The 17,483-nt window shown below is 40.6% G+C and overlaps 1 long non-coding RNA gene across 1 annotated transcript in view; it reads right to left on the reverse strand.

Annotated features, from left to right (window-relative positions):
- Positions 1-417: 417 nt before the first annotated feature.
- The window catches only part of LOC105464756 (uncharacterized), a 31,823-nt gene continuing 14,757 nt past the window's right edge, over positions 418-17,483 (reverse strand). The window contains exon 3 of the long non-coding RNA XR_011617045.1: positions 418-813. This is a non-coding gene — a long non-coding RNA (uncharacterized lncRNA). The remainder of the gene's footprint in view (positions 814-17,483) is intronic.

Below are 17,483 nucleotides of genomic sequence, written 5' to 3' on the forward strand. Positions count from 1 at the left end.
CTTCTATAAACTAAGAACAACTGTCATATATTGAAATCTGGAGATAATACTATATATAAACAATATAAAAATATGAAATATTTGTGTATAATCTAACAAAATACATGCTAGAAATTCCAAATTATTGATGTAAGAAATAAAAGAAGGTAGGCTGGGTGTGGTGGCTCATGCCTGTAATTCCAGCACTTTGGGAGGCTGAGGCAGGCAGATCACCTGAGGTCGGGAGTTTGAGACCAGCCTGACCAACATGGAGAAACCCTGACTCTACTAAAAATACAAAATTAGACCGGCATAGTGGCGCATGGCTGTAATCCCAGCTACTTGGGAGGCTGAGGCAGGAGAATCGTTTGAACCTGGGAGGCAGAGGTTGCGGTGAGCCAAGATTGTGCCATTGCACTCCAGCCTAGGCAACAAGAGTGAAACTCTGTCTCAAAAACCAACCAACCAACCAACAAACCAACTAACCAACCAACCAACAAACAAACAGAAATAAAATAAGACTTAAGTAAATGGAAATTATATGGTGTTAACGGATTAGAAGACTCAATATTATTAAGATGTCAGTTCTTCCCAAATTGATTTATAGATTTAATGTAATCTCAATAAAAACCCCATTAGGGTATTTCGTAGAAATTAGCAGGTTGGTTTTACCATTTACACGGCTGGGTGTGGTGCACACAGTAGTTTCAGCTACTCAGGAGGCTGAGGCAGGAGGATTGCTGAGCACAGGTGTTTGAGGCTGTAGTGTGCTGTGATCGTGCCTGTGAATAGCCACTGAACTTCAGGCTAGGCAACATGGCAAGACTCCCATCTCTAAAAATAAATAAAATTTAATTTAAAAATGAGACAAAATAATAAATAGAATGTACATGGATAAGCAAAGGACCTATAATAGCCAAAACAATTTTGAAAAATACAAATAAAGCTGCAGCAGTCACACTTCTTGATTTCAAGGCTTTTATAAATCTAGAGTAATCAAGACACAGCATAGTATTGGTAAAAGACAAACATATAGATCAGTTGAATAGAATAGAGAGTCCAGAAATAGACTCACACAAAATTGCTCAATTGATTTTCAATAAAGTTGCCAAAGAAATTAAATGGTGAAAGGACAGCTTTTAGCAACTGGCAATCCAATAATTTGAGATCCATATGCAAAAACAAAATGGAATTATATTTCTGTTGTTGATTTCTAACATAATTTTATTATGGTCAGTTAAAATGCTTTGTGTGATTTCAAATTATGTAAATTTGTTAAGATTTATTTTTGTCCTTCATGTATTTTGAAACCTTCTTATTAGATGTGTACCCATTTAGGATTATTATGTCTTCTCCAAATTCCTTTTGATTATTTTTTGCATAGTATATCTTTTTCTACCTTTTTACTGTTTACCTATTTAAGTCTTTATAATTAAACTGGCTTTCCTGAGGACAGCACGTAGGTTTTTTAAGCCAATATAGTAACTTTTATCTCTTAGTTGCTATGTTTAGATCATTTATATTTAATGTAATTATTGGAATGTTTAGATTTAGTTATATCATTATATTATGTATTTTTTGTTTGTCCTGTCTGCTTTTTTGTTTCCCTATTTTCCCTTTCCCTTTCTGCCTTCCTTTTGGATTGTTTGGATAGGTTTAGTATTCTACTCTATTTTACATATTGCTTTTTGGTTCTCTCTCACTCTCACTGTTTCTGGTTGTTCTAGAGCAGGGTTTCTCACTCTTAACACTATCGATATTTTGAAACAGATAATTCTTTGTTTTGGACCAGATAAATCCTTGTTCTGCATTGTGCAATGTAAAATGTTTAGCAACATTTCTGACCTCTACCCACTAGATGACAGTCATACGCCTTTCTCCAGTTACGGCAATCAAAAATGTCCTCTCGATCCCAATTAAGAATGACTGCTCTAAGTAGTACAATAGAAATACTTAACATTTCTGGGTCTACTTAGAGTAATGTTTTACTATTTAAGTAATATGCAGATGCTTTACAACCATAAAGGTCCTTTAACTTCCTTCCTTTATGTTATGGTTGTCATATATATTAAATCTACAGAAGCATTAAAAACCCCATAGGACAATGTTAAATTTTTCTTTCAAAATTTTTTTTTTCTTTCAACAATTATGCATATTTTAGGCCAGGCGCGGTGGCTCACGTCTGTAATCCCAGCACTTTGGGAGGCTAAGGCGGGTGGAACTCAGGGTCAGGGGATTGAGACATCCTGGCCAACATGGTGAAACCACGTCTCTACTAATAATACAAAATTAGCTGAGCATGGTGGCGCGTGCCTGTAATCCCAGCTACTTGGGAGGCTGCGGCAGGGGAATAGCTTGAACCATGGAGTTGGAGGTTGCAGTGAGCCAAGATTGTGCCACTACACTCCAGCCTGGGCAACAAGAGTGAGACTCCGTCTCAAACAACAACAACAACAAACAACAACAACAACAAAAAACAATTATACCTATTTTAAAGAACTAAAAAGGAAGAAAAAGGCAAACAATCTTTTAGATTTACCCAGCTATTTACTGTTTTTGTTGTTTTTCATTCATTCCTAAAGTTCCAGGTTTCACCTAGGATTATTTTGCTTCAGTCTGAAGAACTTCCTTGCACATTTCTTTGAGTTAGCTATGAGTTTTCTTAGTTTTCCTTCATCTGAGAATATCTTTGTTTCTCCTTCATGCCTGAGGATATGTTTGCTGGATATAGAATGCTGGCTTGACAATTTTGTCATAATTTTATAGATGTTGTTCCACTGTCTTCTGGCCTCCATGGTTTCTGATGAGAAGTTCAACATCATTGTTAACATCATTGTTCTCCTGTATATGTGTCATTTTTCCTTAGCTGCTTTTAAGATTTTTTTCATTACATTTAGTGTTTAGTAATTTCATTATAATGTGTTTGTGCTTTTCTCTGAGTTTATTCTATTTTGGGTTTGCTGAACTTCTTAAATCTGCAAATTGATGTCTTTTTATCCAAGTTTGGGAAATTTTCAGCCATTATCTTCAAATGTTTCTTCCATACCAGTATCTTTATAGGACTCCAGTGTTATCAGTGTTAGACTTTTGATATAGTCCCATGAGTCTCTGAAGTTCTATTCAGTTTCTTTCCAATCTTTTTCTCTTTGTTCTTCAAATTGGATGACTTCTATTAATCTATCTTTAGGTTCACTTACTCTTTTCTCTGTCATCTTCATTCTGCTATTGAACACATCCAGTAAACTTTATTTTACTCATGTATTTACTTTGAGACAGGGTCTCACTCTGTCACCCAGGCTGGAATGCAGTGGCACAATCTTGGCTCACTGCAGCCTCCACCTCCCAGGCTCAAGTGATCTTCCCACCTCAGCCACCTGAGTAGCTGGCACCACAGTTACGTGTCACTATGCCCAGCTAATTTTTTGTATTTTTGGTAGAGACCATGTTGCCCAGGCTGGTCTTGAACTCCTGACCTCAAGTGATACGCCTGCCTCAGCCTCCCTAAGAGCTGGGATTACAGGTGTGAGCCACCGTACCCGGCCCCATCCAGTAAATTTTAAATTTCAGATATTGTATGCTTCAATACTAAATTTTCTATTTTCTTTTAAAGTGATCTTTCCACTTACTTTACTTAACATGTGTTTTCCTTTACCTCATGGAACTTACAGTATCTATTTTAAAGTCTTTAGCTGATAATGTTAGCAGGTGTGTCATCTTGGGGTTGGCCTTTGCTAATTGTCTGTTCTCTTAAGTACTGGTCAGGGCTCGCTTGGTGGCTCACACCTGTAATCCCAGCACTTTGGGAGGCCAAGGCGGGTGGATCACGAGGTCAGGAGATCCAGACCATCCTGGCTAACACGGTGAAACCCCGTCTCTACTAAAAATACAAAAAATTAGCCTGGCATGGTGGCGGGCGCCTGTAGTCCCAGCTACTCGGGAGGCTGAGGCAGGAGAATGGCGTGAACCCAGGAGGCGGCGCGTGCAGTGAGCCGAGATGGCGCCACTGCACTCCAGCCTGGGCGACAGAGCCAGACTCCGTCTCAGGGAAAAAAAAAAAAAAAAAAGGACTGGTCACATTTTTCTGGTTCTTTGTTGAGTAATTTTGAATTGTATTCTGGACTTTTTGAAGATTAAATTGTGTGGATATGAGTCCTATCAAAATCCTCGAAGTGATGTTGTTATTATTACTTTATTTTATCATTTTAGCAGGCAATCACTCCAGTTAGCTTCAGACTGCAAGTTTTAAAAATCACTTTCTGTGGGCAGCGTTCCCATCCCAGTTCAGTTTTCAAAATGCAGTGAATGCTGCTTTGGGTCTGTTCAACACATACGCTTCCAAGAAGTTAGTCTGAAACTTGCGTGGTGCTTTACATATTAGTTCAATTCTCAAAGCTGTGCTATGTTGTCTTCGGTCTCGTCCCATGCATATGCACCTCAAAGGTAAACATGGATTTGTGTAGTTTCTTACATATTATTAAGACATCCTATTCTCCAGTACACTTCTCTCCAGGATTCCTTCTACATTCTGTCCCATGGAGGTCCCTTTTTCCAGTTCTTCTGTGCAGAAAGATAAGGTTTCTTTTAAGAGTTTTAATTGCCTGGATCACTGCTACTAAGAAGTTCTGCACTTGAGGCCTGCCTTTGGTGCACAGCCACAGGAGAAAAGGGGGAAAAATGAAAAATCATTGTCATATGTGTTGCTTCTTCAAGTTTTGACTCCACATCACTATTTGCCTGTTTTATTTACTTTCAAGAGTATCCCGGCCTGCGGGATAGTCAGAGCAGGCCCTGGAGGAGGGGGTGGGAATTTGTGGAACAAGAGACACGAGAAATGGAGACAAGACAGTGCTCTGATCAAGTCTCGTTTAATGGCGGTAATGCACTGCCTTATATACACTTGGAAGGGAAGGGGTTGGGCTAAGGCGGAAATGATCTCATTGCCGAGGGCGTGGCCAGGTTAGTTTCGGTTTCTCCGGTCGGATGTCATGTTGCGCTTGCGCTATTAAGTAACAATTTTCCCGGGCGCGGGAAAAGTGAGTGAAGAAGAAGCAGGAAGAGCGCCATCGTTAATGAGGTATTAGTACAGGGGAAAAAAGGCAAAGATAGGGAGAAGGTGTGGGGTGGAAATGAACACAGCTCAGGCGTTTAATCCTTAATTATTATTCGCTATGGCCGGGGCGTGCAGCTCCAGACAGGTCCCCCCTTTTATATTTTTATGATAAGAAAACCCCTCGGGAACTGCGCCTGTCTTAGGTTGGGTCAACTCATCCCCACCTTCTAGGCCCGTCATGGGATAAGGCAGCAGCAAGGGCGGCCCTCCTGTCTTAGGCTCCGATGGAGATAGTGTCCTCTTACCCGTCATTGACTGTCCAGTTCAGCACACAGGGGAGGTGGTCTTATTAAGGTAAATAAGACTCACCATTTTCAGTCATCTCAAGGCGATGATAATGAACCTGTATAGGTTTGGCCTGGAAGGCCTCGATTTGTTGTCTGACAAATGCCATAAGCTTATTAAAGATTATAGGCCCGAGAGTGAGGAAAAGTAGAAGAGTGAGTAAAGGACCAAGAAATGGCAGGAGATAGGGGAGAAGTCCATCGAGTCCAGTCCATAGTGGATTGGCGGCCAGGCCTTTTCTGCGCTTTTCTAGTTCTTCTTGCAAAGTTTTTATCTTATCTCTGACGATTCCGGATTTGTTGGCGTAAAAACAGCACTTTTCCTGTAAAGCCAAACATATCCCTCCCTGTTCTGCCGTTAACAAATCTAGACCTCTTCTATTCTGGAGAACTACTTCAGCTAATGAGTCTACTTGGTCTTGTAAATCTTGTATAGTACTGGATAAGGTCTGTACATCTGAGATTAGTTGATTGGATAATTTAGTATATTGGGTTAGTGAGACTCCTAGGCCTGTGGCTCCTGTAGTAAAAGCAGTGGTGATTCCTAGTCCAGCCAACAAGGGAATAAATTGTATGGCTCGTTTTGGTCTATAAATAAAATGTTCAATAGCGGGGATGGGGATAGGTTCATCTCCAGGGATGATATCAATGTCGGGGAGAAGAGTGGCCAGAACACAAAGCCCTGTCCAATTTGTAGGTAGATACGTATATGCCATGTTGTTTCCACAAACGAAAACCGAGCCATTTATAGCACACAAAGGGTCGGTGGCATTGATTATGGAAGTACAGTTGCCAAACACAACATAGCCTAAATCAATTTCTTTAGCGTTATTATATGATGGTGAAAAGAGGCAAGAGGAATTAGAAAACGTCATCGGTTGAACTAAGCGGCGGGGGGTAATAGGACAGGAATTATTTACTAAGAATTCATTTGAGTAATTGACATAGGGCAATGAAAGGTTAGGTATGGCTAGAGGAATAGGGGGGCCCATTTTAAGACAAAGCCAACAATCGTGGGCCAGGCTTGTATTGGACATTTGAAGTAAATTGTAAGTAGCATTAAGGATATCAAAGGTTTGGGCATCGAGCTTAAAATTACCTCTAAGCTCAGGCAGGGATAAAGGGTGATATTGAAGTTCAGGATATGAAGCTTTATGAATTTCTTCTAATTTTTTCTGGACGGTTTTAATTCTTGCAGTATCTAATGGGCCTCCTCCATCAGAAATGTGAATGGGGGCGGTAGTGCTCCAACAAACAGGCTTTCCTTTTTGGCCGTTACAAGGAGATTGTACAAGTTTATTAGTGGATCCTAATACTTGTACGTCATTGATGCCTCCAGTTTGTGTTTTTAGTAACGTGGCCGTATAATATGTTCTATTGCCTGATTTGCATTGTTGATAGGAGGTATAACAGGAACTATGTACAGAAGATTGGAAAGAGCTACAAGGGCATTCTAGGAGCGGCCCATTAGGTGAGGTATCTCTTGGGGTAGACTTACATTTCCATAACTGGTTTGGCATTAGGTAAGCTGTCTTGCCCGTGCAGGTCACCTGGGTGATTCTATCTGACGGAGGTTCAGATATTTGTCCCCCTCTGCAGTCACAAGGCTGGCCGTATTGTTTTCGTAATAATTATTTTGCCTTACGAGGGTCACCAAAACCTGCATAGACTCTCACTATGTTATATAGAGCGATTATTCTCCAAAGGAATTTCATGTTGGGCTTCATTTTCTGAAAAACAAGAAGGAAAGAACTTCTCAGGGAGATTTATCTTCCCTGGACTGACAATGGTTATGATTTATTTGTCTTACCAATCTTTCAGGCAGCCATCTGGCTGCATCATTTTTTGTGAGAAGATGCATACTGAGCCTCTTCCCCAAATTAAAACTGGATCGGGGCCATGCCATGAACCATCAAGTGGATCTTTCCATTTTACCATTGCAAACTGTTTTTGAGATTCAGGATGCCAGAAATGGTCGGCAGCCGATTTTCCATGACTGTCCAAATTTAAAAAATTAAGGATAAACAGGGCATGATTGAGCATGTTTCTGGGGGTACCCTTCATGGGGTACCAGCTCCCCCCTTTTAATTTTGTGATAATAGTTTTTAATGACAGATGAGCTCTTTCTACTATACCTTGCCCTTGGGGATTATAGGGAATGCCTGTGGTATGTTTAATTTGTAGGGTATTACAAAATTGTAAGAAGGTTTTGGCTATATAACCGGGGCCATTATCTGTTTTGATTTGTTTGGGTATTCCTAAAATAGAAAAGCAGTGTAATAAATGAGCTATGACATGTTTGGTGGCCTCTCCTGTTTGGAGAGTTGCACTGATGAATCCACTATAGGTGTCTATGCATACATGGATATATTTTAGTTGACCGAATTCTAAGTGGTGAGTAACGTCCATTTGCCAAATTTCATTGGGGATGAGTCCTCGGGGGTTAACTCCTAGATGGGGAACAGGTAAATATGTTATGCAGTTGGCGCATTAACTATTTGTCGAGCTTGTTCTCTGGTAAGTTTAAACATAAGTCTTAAGGTTTGGGCGTTTAAATGATGTAAGGCATGTGCTTTTTGCGCTTGTTGCAAATTGTCTATAGTGACTGTGGCTATGGTTTTTGTTGCCGTGTCAGCTGTTGCGTTACCTTGTGTTAGAGGTCCCGGTAATCCTGAATGTGCTCTAATATGCCCAAGAAAAAAGGGAGTAGTCCTTTTTCGGATAAGCTGTTGACATTGTAAAAATAGGTTAGCTGTGTCTGAAATATGTTTAATTTGAGACACGGTCTCTAAGAGGGGTATTGAATGAGCCAGGTAGGCGCTGTCTGTATAAATGTTAAGTGGCTGACAAGGAAAAGCTGATAGTGCTGCAATTATAGCTTGCAATTCGACCAGCTGAGCTGATGTATAAGTGGTCTGGAATTTAACGACTACATTATTGTAAGTGTAAGCGGCAAGTCCTGTGGAAGATCCATCAGTGAAAATTAGTAATGCGTCATTGAGAGGTTCTTTACTGGTAATTTGGGGAAATACAAACGCATGAAGTTTACAAAATTGAATAAGTTTGTTAGGTGGGTAATGGTTGTCAATCGCGCCAGTATAAGAAGCGCAAGCAATTGGCCAGGCTTCCGTATTTTGTAACAGCCAATGGATGCGTGATTGAGTGTAGGGCTGTATAATGGTAGAGGGTTCTATTCCAAAGTATTTTCTACTGTTTTCTCTTCCCAAGATAATTAGATCAGCTATGGCATCATAATAAGGCAACAAAACCTTTTTAGGGGAGAAGGGCAGGTGTACCCACATAATGGGATTGTTCTGCCAAAATAGGCCAGTAGGGGTTATTGTTGTGTTAAAAATAAGGAATATTAATGGCTGAGAATAATCAATACCGGTAACAAATTGCGTTGCAATGGCATGTTCTACCTGTTGGAGTGCTATTAATGCTTCTTTAGTAATGGACCTGGGGGATTTTGGATTAGAGTCTCCTTTTAATATATCGAAAAGAGGTTTTAACTCTCCTGTGGTGAGCTTTAAGTACGGTCGAAGCCAATTTATGTCTCCCAGTAATTTTTGGAAATCATTTAAAGTTTTTAAATGATCACGACGTATAACGGCCTTTTGATTAATGATTTTGGGTCCATTAATCTGGAAACCAAGATAAGTGTATGGATCTTGTAATTGTACTTTTTCTGGGGCTATTTGTAGTCCGGCTGCTGTTAACTCTTGTTTGAGTTGGGCGAAGCACTGTAAGACTTGTTCGCCAATTTCTCCTGCTATTAAAATATCATCCATATAATGTATAATATACATTTGTGCCCATGTTTTTCTGACTGGCTCTATAGCGGCAGCTACATATTTTTGACACAAGGTAGGACTATTGGCCATACCCTGAGGTAAGACTTTCCATTGATAGCGCTTCATTGGTTGTTTAAAATTTGTAGATGGAAGACTAAAGGCAAATCTTTTCTGATCAGCAGGGTGAAGGGGAATTGTAAAAAAGCAATCTTTAAGGTCAATAATGATTTTAAAATATTTTTGAGGAATCGCAACCGGTGAAGGCAATCCTGGTTGTAAGGCACCCATAAGGATCATAGTGATATTTACTGCTCTTAAATCTTGTAAGAGTCTCCATTTACCAGACTTCTTTTTAATAACAAAAATAGGTGTATTCCAAGGGGAATTACTTTCCTCAATATGTCCTGCTGCTAGTTGTTCCTGCACTAACTGTTGGGCAGCACTTAGTTTATCATTGAGTAAAGGCCACTGATCAACCCAAACGGGCTCATCTGACTTCCAAGTAATGGGGTCAGCGCACCTTTGGGGTGCAGGTATGTCAGTGGCCTGAACTAAAAATTTCCAAACCCCTTTTTATCAAGTTGTCCCGAAACCAGTATAGGCTGTGGGATACCGTTCTCTCTTTTTCCAAGACCTTTACCAGGGGTGTATCCTTGAGTTAACATTTGTGCAGTAACTATATCATTTGGACTACACATTATAATTCTCATTTGAGAGAGTAGATCTCGCCCCCAAAGGTTAACAGGTAGGTAAGGGATGACAAATGGCTTAATGAGGCCTGAATTGTTTTCTTTATCTGTCCATGTTAGGTATTTAGAACTTTGTTTAGGATTACGCTTTGTCCAATTCCTCTCAAGTGAGTTAAAGTTTCTGTGGTAGACCAATGAGAGGGCCAATCTTCCTGTTTAATGATAGTTACATCAGCCCCTGTGTCTATTAGTCCAGTGAATGCCTTCCCGTCTAACCATAAGGTTAGAGAGGGTTTTTGATTTGTAATTGGTTGCACCCAATATATATCTGATGATCCGAAACCTTTTATATTTCTATTAGAGTATTGGATATTATTATCTGTTTTAACCAAAGGTAGCAGGAGTAACTGAGCTATTCTAACTCCTTGAGGGACAGTAATAATACTATCAATAGCTCTGGCCATAATTTTAATTTCTCCTTCATAATCATTATCGATAACTCCAGGGAGGACTTGTAAGCCTCTCATGGTGACACTACTTCTTCCTAAAAGTAGCCCAAAAGTGTTAGGTGGTAAGGGTCCATATATTCCGGTATTTAAGGTTTGCGGTCCCATTTCAGGTGTTAGTATTGTGTGGGAGGTGGAACTGAGGTCCAATCCTGCACTTCCTGGGGTTGCTCTACTAAGTTTTGAAATGGATTGCTGTTGCTGGCTGGAACAAAGCTGACTGCCCCATATGCTTGTTTCGGGGCCTGAGGCTGGCCCCTCATCCCGCTTCCCTGCCTGGGGGGTAAAGGATTTCCTTGACTGTCAGTTTTAGATTTACATTCGTTTGCCCAGTGCCTTCCTCTTTTACACCTTGGGCAAAGGCCTGGGATTTTTGCTTCTGGACTCTTATTTTGGTTTTCACAGCAATCTTTTGCAAAGTGTCCCCTTTTACCGCATCTAAAACATCCCCCTTTATCTTTACCTTTGTTAATGAGGAAATCTCTTACTGTTTGGCCGCTAAAAGCGGCGGCCATTGCTAGGCCTTGTTGATATGAGGGCCCAATATCTGAACAAAGGCGAATGTATCCTGTTAAATCTGTTTTCTTTCGATAAGGTCTGATTGCCGCTTGACAGGCGGGGTTAGCATTTTCATAAGCTAACTGTTTAACATAATCTACACCCGTTTCTGCATTTCCAAAAATTCTACCTGCCGTGGTCATAAGTCTATGCACAAAGTCTGAAAATGGCTCATCGGGTCCTTGTTTAACCGCTGTGAGCGAGGCCCCTGGATCTCCTTTAACGGGAAGTTTTCTCCAGGCCTTTGTAGCAGCAGCCTGGATTTGTGAGAACAGTCCAGGGTCATATTGCATTTGGGCCTGAGTGTCTGCATAATTACCTGAACCAGTTAACATATCAAAATCCCAACCGTTTCCTGCCTGTTGATTTCTTTTAGCTGTATCTCTACAATTTTCAAAGAACTCTGACTTCCAAATTAAGTGGTCTCCCCCAGAAAGAACTGCCCTGACTAAGGTATTCCAGTCTGTAGGAGTGAGCCAATTCTCAGCTACAGATTCCACTATAGCAAGAGTATATGGAGCAGTAGCCCCATACTGAGAGGCAGCAGTCTTTAACTCTTTTATAATAGTAAAATCAAATCCAGTATGATGCCTCCAAGCCTGTCCCTGTTCATCTATGGTTTCCGTGACCGGAAAAACGTCTTTGGGGGAGGGGTCTTCTCTATGTCGGCTAGCAACTAACCCCCCTCTTGGAACATGTTGTCCAGGCCGCTGAAGTGGGCGCAAGGAACCCTCCATAGCGTCTGAGTTAGGTATTTTTTCATTTCCTGTTTTTAGCTTTTGGAGCCTAATTATCAATGATTGATGCAACTCTTCAAGTTTAATCTGTTCTTCTAGTTGAGCAATTTTTTGCTTTAATTCTTCTTTGGGATCTACTGCTGCCATAACAATGGGCGCAGAAGCCTCATTATGTGTCTTATTATATGGGGGTGGGTATGAAAAACAGGGAGGCAAATCAGGGTTGTGATATTTAGCTGCCTCTTCCTCTAAATCATCCCAATTTATATCCAATTGATTAGGCTTATTAACTTCCTCCTCCTTTTGAAGCATCTGCAAAATTGGGTATTTTTTTGGTTTGTTTTCATGTGGTATTTCTTTATCTATTACAGAAGGAGACTTGATTTCCTCATGATCACTTTCGAGGGAAATGAGATCTTCCTCCGTATCTTGTGGAGGCTTTGTGAGGTTAGAGCGGGAGCTAACCTTTAAAATATGCTCTGTCTGAGCGACCGCAGCCATGACTTGCGGATTGGCCTCCTTCTTATCTATTAAATCTCTAATGAGGTTCCAATAAGAGAAGGCGGTTACAGGAATTTTTTCTGGCCCAAAAGTATTATAATAGTCCTGAAGACAATCCCCTACTCTACGCCATCTTTTAATATCAATAGTTCCTTCCTGTGGGAACCAAGGGCAAGTGTCTTTTACAAAATCAAAAAATTTAAACAAATCATTACCTTTAACCTTTACTCCTCGTATCTTTAAAGCCTCTTTTAATTGTCCTACATATATTTGATGTTGGCTTAATTCTTGTCCCATTTCAGACGCGTCACTTACCTTCGATTCTGACGCGGCAGGTTCCCGCGGTGATCGGAAGAGTTTGACTCCTTTTGTCTTCGTTAGCGGTCGACCGTCCTTTGGCGTCCTCTTCCTCACGGAGTCCCTCGTTTCCAGGTCCCTGTTCGGGCGCCACGTATCCCGGCCCACGGGATAGTCAGAGCAGGCCCGGAGGAGGGGGTGGGAATTTGTGGAACAAGAGACACGAGAAATGGAGACAAGACAGTGCTCTGATCAAGTCTCGTTTAATGGCGGTAATGCACTGCCTTATATACACTTGGAAGGGAAGGGGTTGGGCTAAGGCGGAAATGATCTCATTGCCGAGGGCGTGGCCAGGTTAGTTTCGGTTTCTCCGGTCGGACGTCATGTTGCGCTTGCGCTATTAAGTAACAATTTTCCCGGGCGCGGGAAAAGTGAGTGAAGAAGCAGCAGGAAGAGCGCCATCTTTAATGAGGTATTAGTACAGGGGAAAAAAGGCAAAGATAGGGAGAAGGTGTGGGGTGGAAATGAACACAGCTCAGGCGTTTAATCCTTAATTATTATTCGCTATGGCCGGGACGTGCAGCTCCGGACACAAGAGTCCTCAGATTTTTTTTTTTAATTTTGTCCCAAGTTTTTAGTTATAATCAGCAGGAGATATAGGTCATAGTGGATGTGCTCCATTTTGAGCCGAATAGGAAGTCACATCCTGATATTTGATGTAAGAAAAAATTTTGGCAGGGCATGATGGTTCATGCCTGTAATCCCAGCACTTTGGAAGGCTGGGACATGTGGATTGCCTGAGCTCAGGAGTTCGAGACCAGCCTGGGCAATATGGTGAAACCCCATCTCTACAGAGAAAAAAAAAAATCATTAGCTGGGTATGGTGGTGTCCGCCTATGGTTGCTCAGGAGGCTGAGGTGGGAGGATGGTTTGAGCCCAGGAGGTGGAGGTTGCAGTGAGTTGAGATTGCGTCACTGCTCTCCAGCCTGGGTGACAAAGTCAGACCCTGTTTCAAAAAAGAAAAAGAAAAAAAATGTTTTTATGAGGATATTTGTAAGGATGTATGAAATTCATATAATGGAAGGATGAAGTCTTGGAGATCACATAGGTCAGTGGAACTCCCTCAGCAGTTGCCTAGGGTAAGAAGGGGGTAAGAGTGCTAAGTATAGACAATATTCTTCAAGTGTATTCTTAAAATAACTGACTGAAGTCAGAACTCAAGCATTCTAGTTATGTTGAGATCTTGATGTCTTTTCTCATACTCTTCTTTAGTGGGTAGCCTTGCACAAACACCCTCCAATGATGTCTAGGGTCATTGTTTAGACATCTTGCTACTCAAAGCTCTAGGCATTCCATGGAGCAGTTTCAGGGGCAAAAACAGTGGTGTGTGGGTGCACTTGTGTTATTAGCACCTGCTTCAATTAGAGCAGCCCACTTTGACCTCTTTTTCATATTGGACTGCAAGATGGCATAACATGATTTACAGTGGTAAACAAAACATGACAAAATATCATAGAAAATCACCAGTTTACAGTAAAGAGCCTGAGATTGGATTGATCAGCAGCAGCAGTACATGACGTTGCTTTCCAGTTCTTCTCTGATGCTTGTAAAACAGCTGACACACTAGATAGGAAGTAGTGACGACTCTTCAGGGATTGCCTGGGATACTAGGGAAGGTTTAGAGCAGACAACATTTTTCTGTTCCCTTGCATTTAAAGCACTTGTCTGTATGCTGGAAAATGCAAAATTAGCTGTCATCGGCTTCTGTGCTTCACTCCCTTACTACCAGAGTAAACCAGTTCTGCTTGATGACCTAAAGCTATCAAACCAAGATGATACTAATTTTATCTTTTTGGAGAATATTTGCTTTTTATAAGAGACTCCTGAGAATGGTAAATTCTTTACAACACAAAGAAACTGAATACTTGCATTTAAGCTATCAGGCTAGTGGGAGAAGAGACTCTTCCTTGATTACCTTATAACACACAGGTTATATAAAGTAAGTTAAACAATCTTGGACCCATCTGTTAGGGCTGGGGTGGTGGCTGAGTATTAATTACACCTAATAGTTCTCCCAAGCTTCCAATAAATACTCATAAAGTAGTATAAAAAAATGAAAATGCATGACACACAACAACCTGTGAAACAAAAGATAAAAGTCAAACATAGAGGAGAATCCCAGAAGTATTTCTATTATTAAACTCTTAGTAGAGTCAAATTAAGAAACAGAAGTGCATAGTGATGCACACAGCACCTTTTTTTTTTTTTTTTTTTTTTTTCCTGAGACAGAGTCTTGCGGTGTTACCCAGGTTGGAGTGCAGTGGCATAATCATAGCTCACTGCAGTCTTGACCTCCCAGGTTCAAGTGATCCTCCCATCTCAGCCTGCTGAGTAGCTGGGACCACAGGCATGCGCTAGTGCACCCAGCTAGTTTTTCTTTGTTTTGTTTTGTTTTTTTGTCTTTTTTGTAAACAAAGGGTTTTGCCACGTTGCCCAGGCTCGATCTCCTGGGCTTAAGCAATCCACCCACCTCGGCCTCCCAAAGTGTTGGGATTACAGGAATGATCCACCATGCCTGGCCTCATATAGCATCTTTTGAATTAGGAAAACACAGCTGGAAAATAGGTAAAAAGAATTCTGTTTCATATCTCCCCTCACTTCCCCTGAGTGCCCGTAGTTTAGGAACACAGAGTTTCGTTAATGAGAAGGCTAGGCAGCCATGGCTTTCACCGTGTGAAAACTGATTTCTGAATGGTCAGAGTGTCCCATCCCGTCATTAACAGCACCTTTTAGCCAATTCAGGTTCTACAATTCTCAGTGCATAATAGGCTAGGATAAAGAGAATGGAGATCTTGGGATACGAAGTCCTCTCAAATGGAGATCTTGGGATACGTATCCACCTTGAATATGAATTTCAGGTGGAGTAAAGGTAGAGGAACCATAAAGGTAGTACAATCTGGGGAAGAGTTAGAGTTTTCATTCACCACTCAACGGCATTAAAGGATAAATATGCTTAAACTTCTACGCTTCTCTAGGTTAAACGTCCTCTTCCTAATACAGAATTAGGAAGAGACTATTTCATTTCAAAAAAACGACACAAGATAAATGCTCATTAAGCAATAAAAACTGGCTTTGCATGTCAAATCACGAAGTATTAGAGACGCATCCAACAGTACCTAAGTTGTTATTATTATTTTTTGTTTTTTTGAGACAGAGTCTTGCTATGTCACCCAGGCTGCAGTGAAGTGGCACAATCTCAGCTCACTGCAACCTCTGCCTGCTGTGTTCAAGTGATTCTCACGTCTCAGCCTCTTGAGTAGCTGGGACTACAGGTGTGCGCCACAACACCCAGCTAATTTTTTTTTAAATAGAGATGAGGTTTTGCCATTTGCCCAGGCTGGTCTCAAACTCCTGAGTTCAGGCAATCCACCTGCCTCAGCCTCCCAAAGTGATAGGATTACAGGCATAGGACACCGCACTTGGCCAGTACCTAAGTTAGATGTACTCAATAGCAAAACTCTGTACCTTATCTGTTTCCAAACTCTGGGCCTAGATATCTTCCCTCCAATTCAAAGATGAGAAAATAAGGGAAAAATAGTGGAGGCTAAGGAAAAAAGATCTATAGTATAAGACAGATCTCCTAAGAACTCAGAAAAGTCTTCACCTAATATTGATTTTCTACAGGCAGAGGAAGAAATTTTAGAAAGACTATTTTAAAACAAAACCTGTATGTCGACTGACAGGTGAATGGGTACACAAAATGTACTATATACATATAATGGAATATTATTCAGCCTTTAAAAAGGAATGAAATTCTTTTATATGCTGCATCGTAGGTGAAACATTAAGACACTATGCTAAGTGAAATAAGCCAGACAGAAAAGGACATATATTGTATGATTGCACTTATATGAGCTGCCTAAAATAGTTATATTCATAGATAGAAAGTAGAATAGTGGTTGTTAAGGGTTGCAGGGAGAGAAGAATTGGGGAGTTAACAGGAATAGAGCTTCACTTTGGAAAAGTTCTGGAGATGAACGGTGATGATGGTTGTACAACAATGTAAATGTACTTAATGCCACTTAATTGTACACTGAAAAATGGTTAAAATGGTATATTTTATGTCAAGTACATTTTACCACAATAAAAAATGCAAAAAAAAAAAAAAACTATGAAAAACCAAAGTGACAAAAAAGTACATACTGTATTATTTCATTTCCATGAAGTTCAAAACCAGGTAGAACGAATCTATGGTGATAGAAATCAGAATATTGATTATTTTTGGTGGGTAAGGTTTGTGGGAAGGGAAAGTGAGGAAATATTTGGGAGTATTGAAAGAGTCCTATGTCTTGACTTGGGTACTGTTCACCCAGGTGTGTACATATGTAAAAGTCCATTGAGTTGAACACTCAATATGTATGTTTTACTAAATATACATTATATTTATACATATTATATGTAAATGTATTATATATAGTATATAACAGATATATCTAATTATATATATTACATCTGCACCTATGAAATACAAACAGGCTATTAAAAAGAGAGAGCAGTCTAGGCCAGGTGCAGTGGCTCATGCCTGTAATCCCAGCACTTTGGGAGGCTGAGGCGGGTAGATCACAAGGTCAGCAGATGGAGACCATCCTGGCGAACATGGTGAAACCCTGTCTCTACTAAAAATATAAAAATTAGCTGCGCATGGTGGCGTGCGCCTACCATGGAGCTATTCAGGAGGCTGAGGCAGGAGAATTGCTTGAACCCAGGAGACAGAGGTTGCAGTGAGCCCAGATTGCACCACTGCACTCCAATCTGGGTGACACAGCGAGACTTCTGTTCTCAAAAAAAAAAAAAAAAGAAAAAAGAAAAAAAAGAGAGAGAGCGAGCAGTCTAAAATGGGATGAAAACAGACTGAGATTAAAAGCAAAAAACAAAAACAAACAAACAAAAAAACAGGCTAGAAAAGCCTTCAAGGAAATCAAAATTTTAAAAGGCAGTAATTATTTGAGAGGCTGTGGCAGGAGGATC

This window comes from Macaca nemestrina, chromosome 19 (genome assembly GCF_043159975.1).
Source record: "Macaca nemestrina isolate mMacNem1 chromosome 19, mMacNem.hap1, whole genome shotgun sequence".
Classification (NCBI taxonomy): Eukaryota; Metazoa; Chordata; class Mammalia; order Primates; family Cercopithecidae; genus Macaca; species Macaca nemestrina.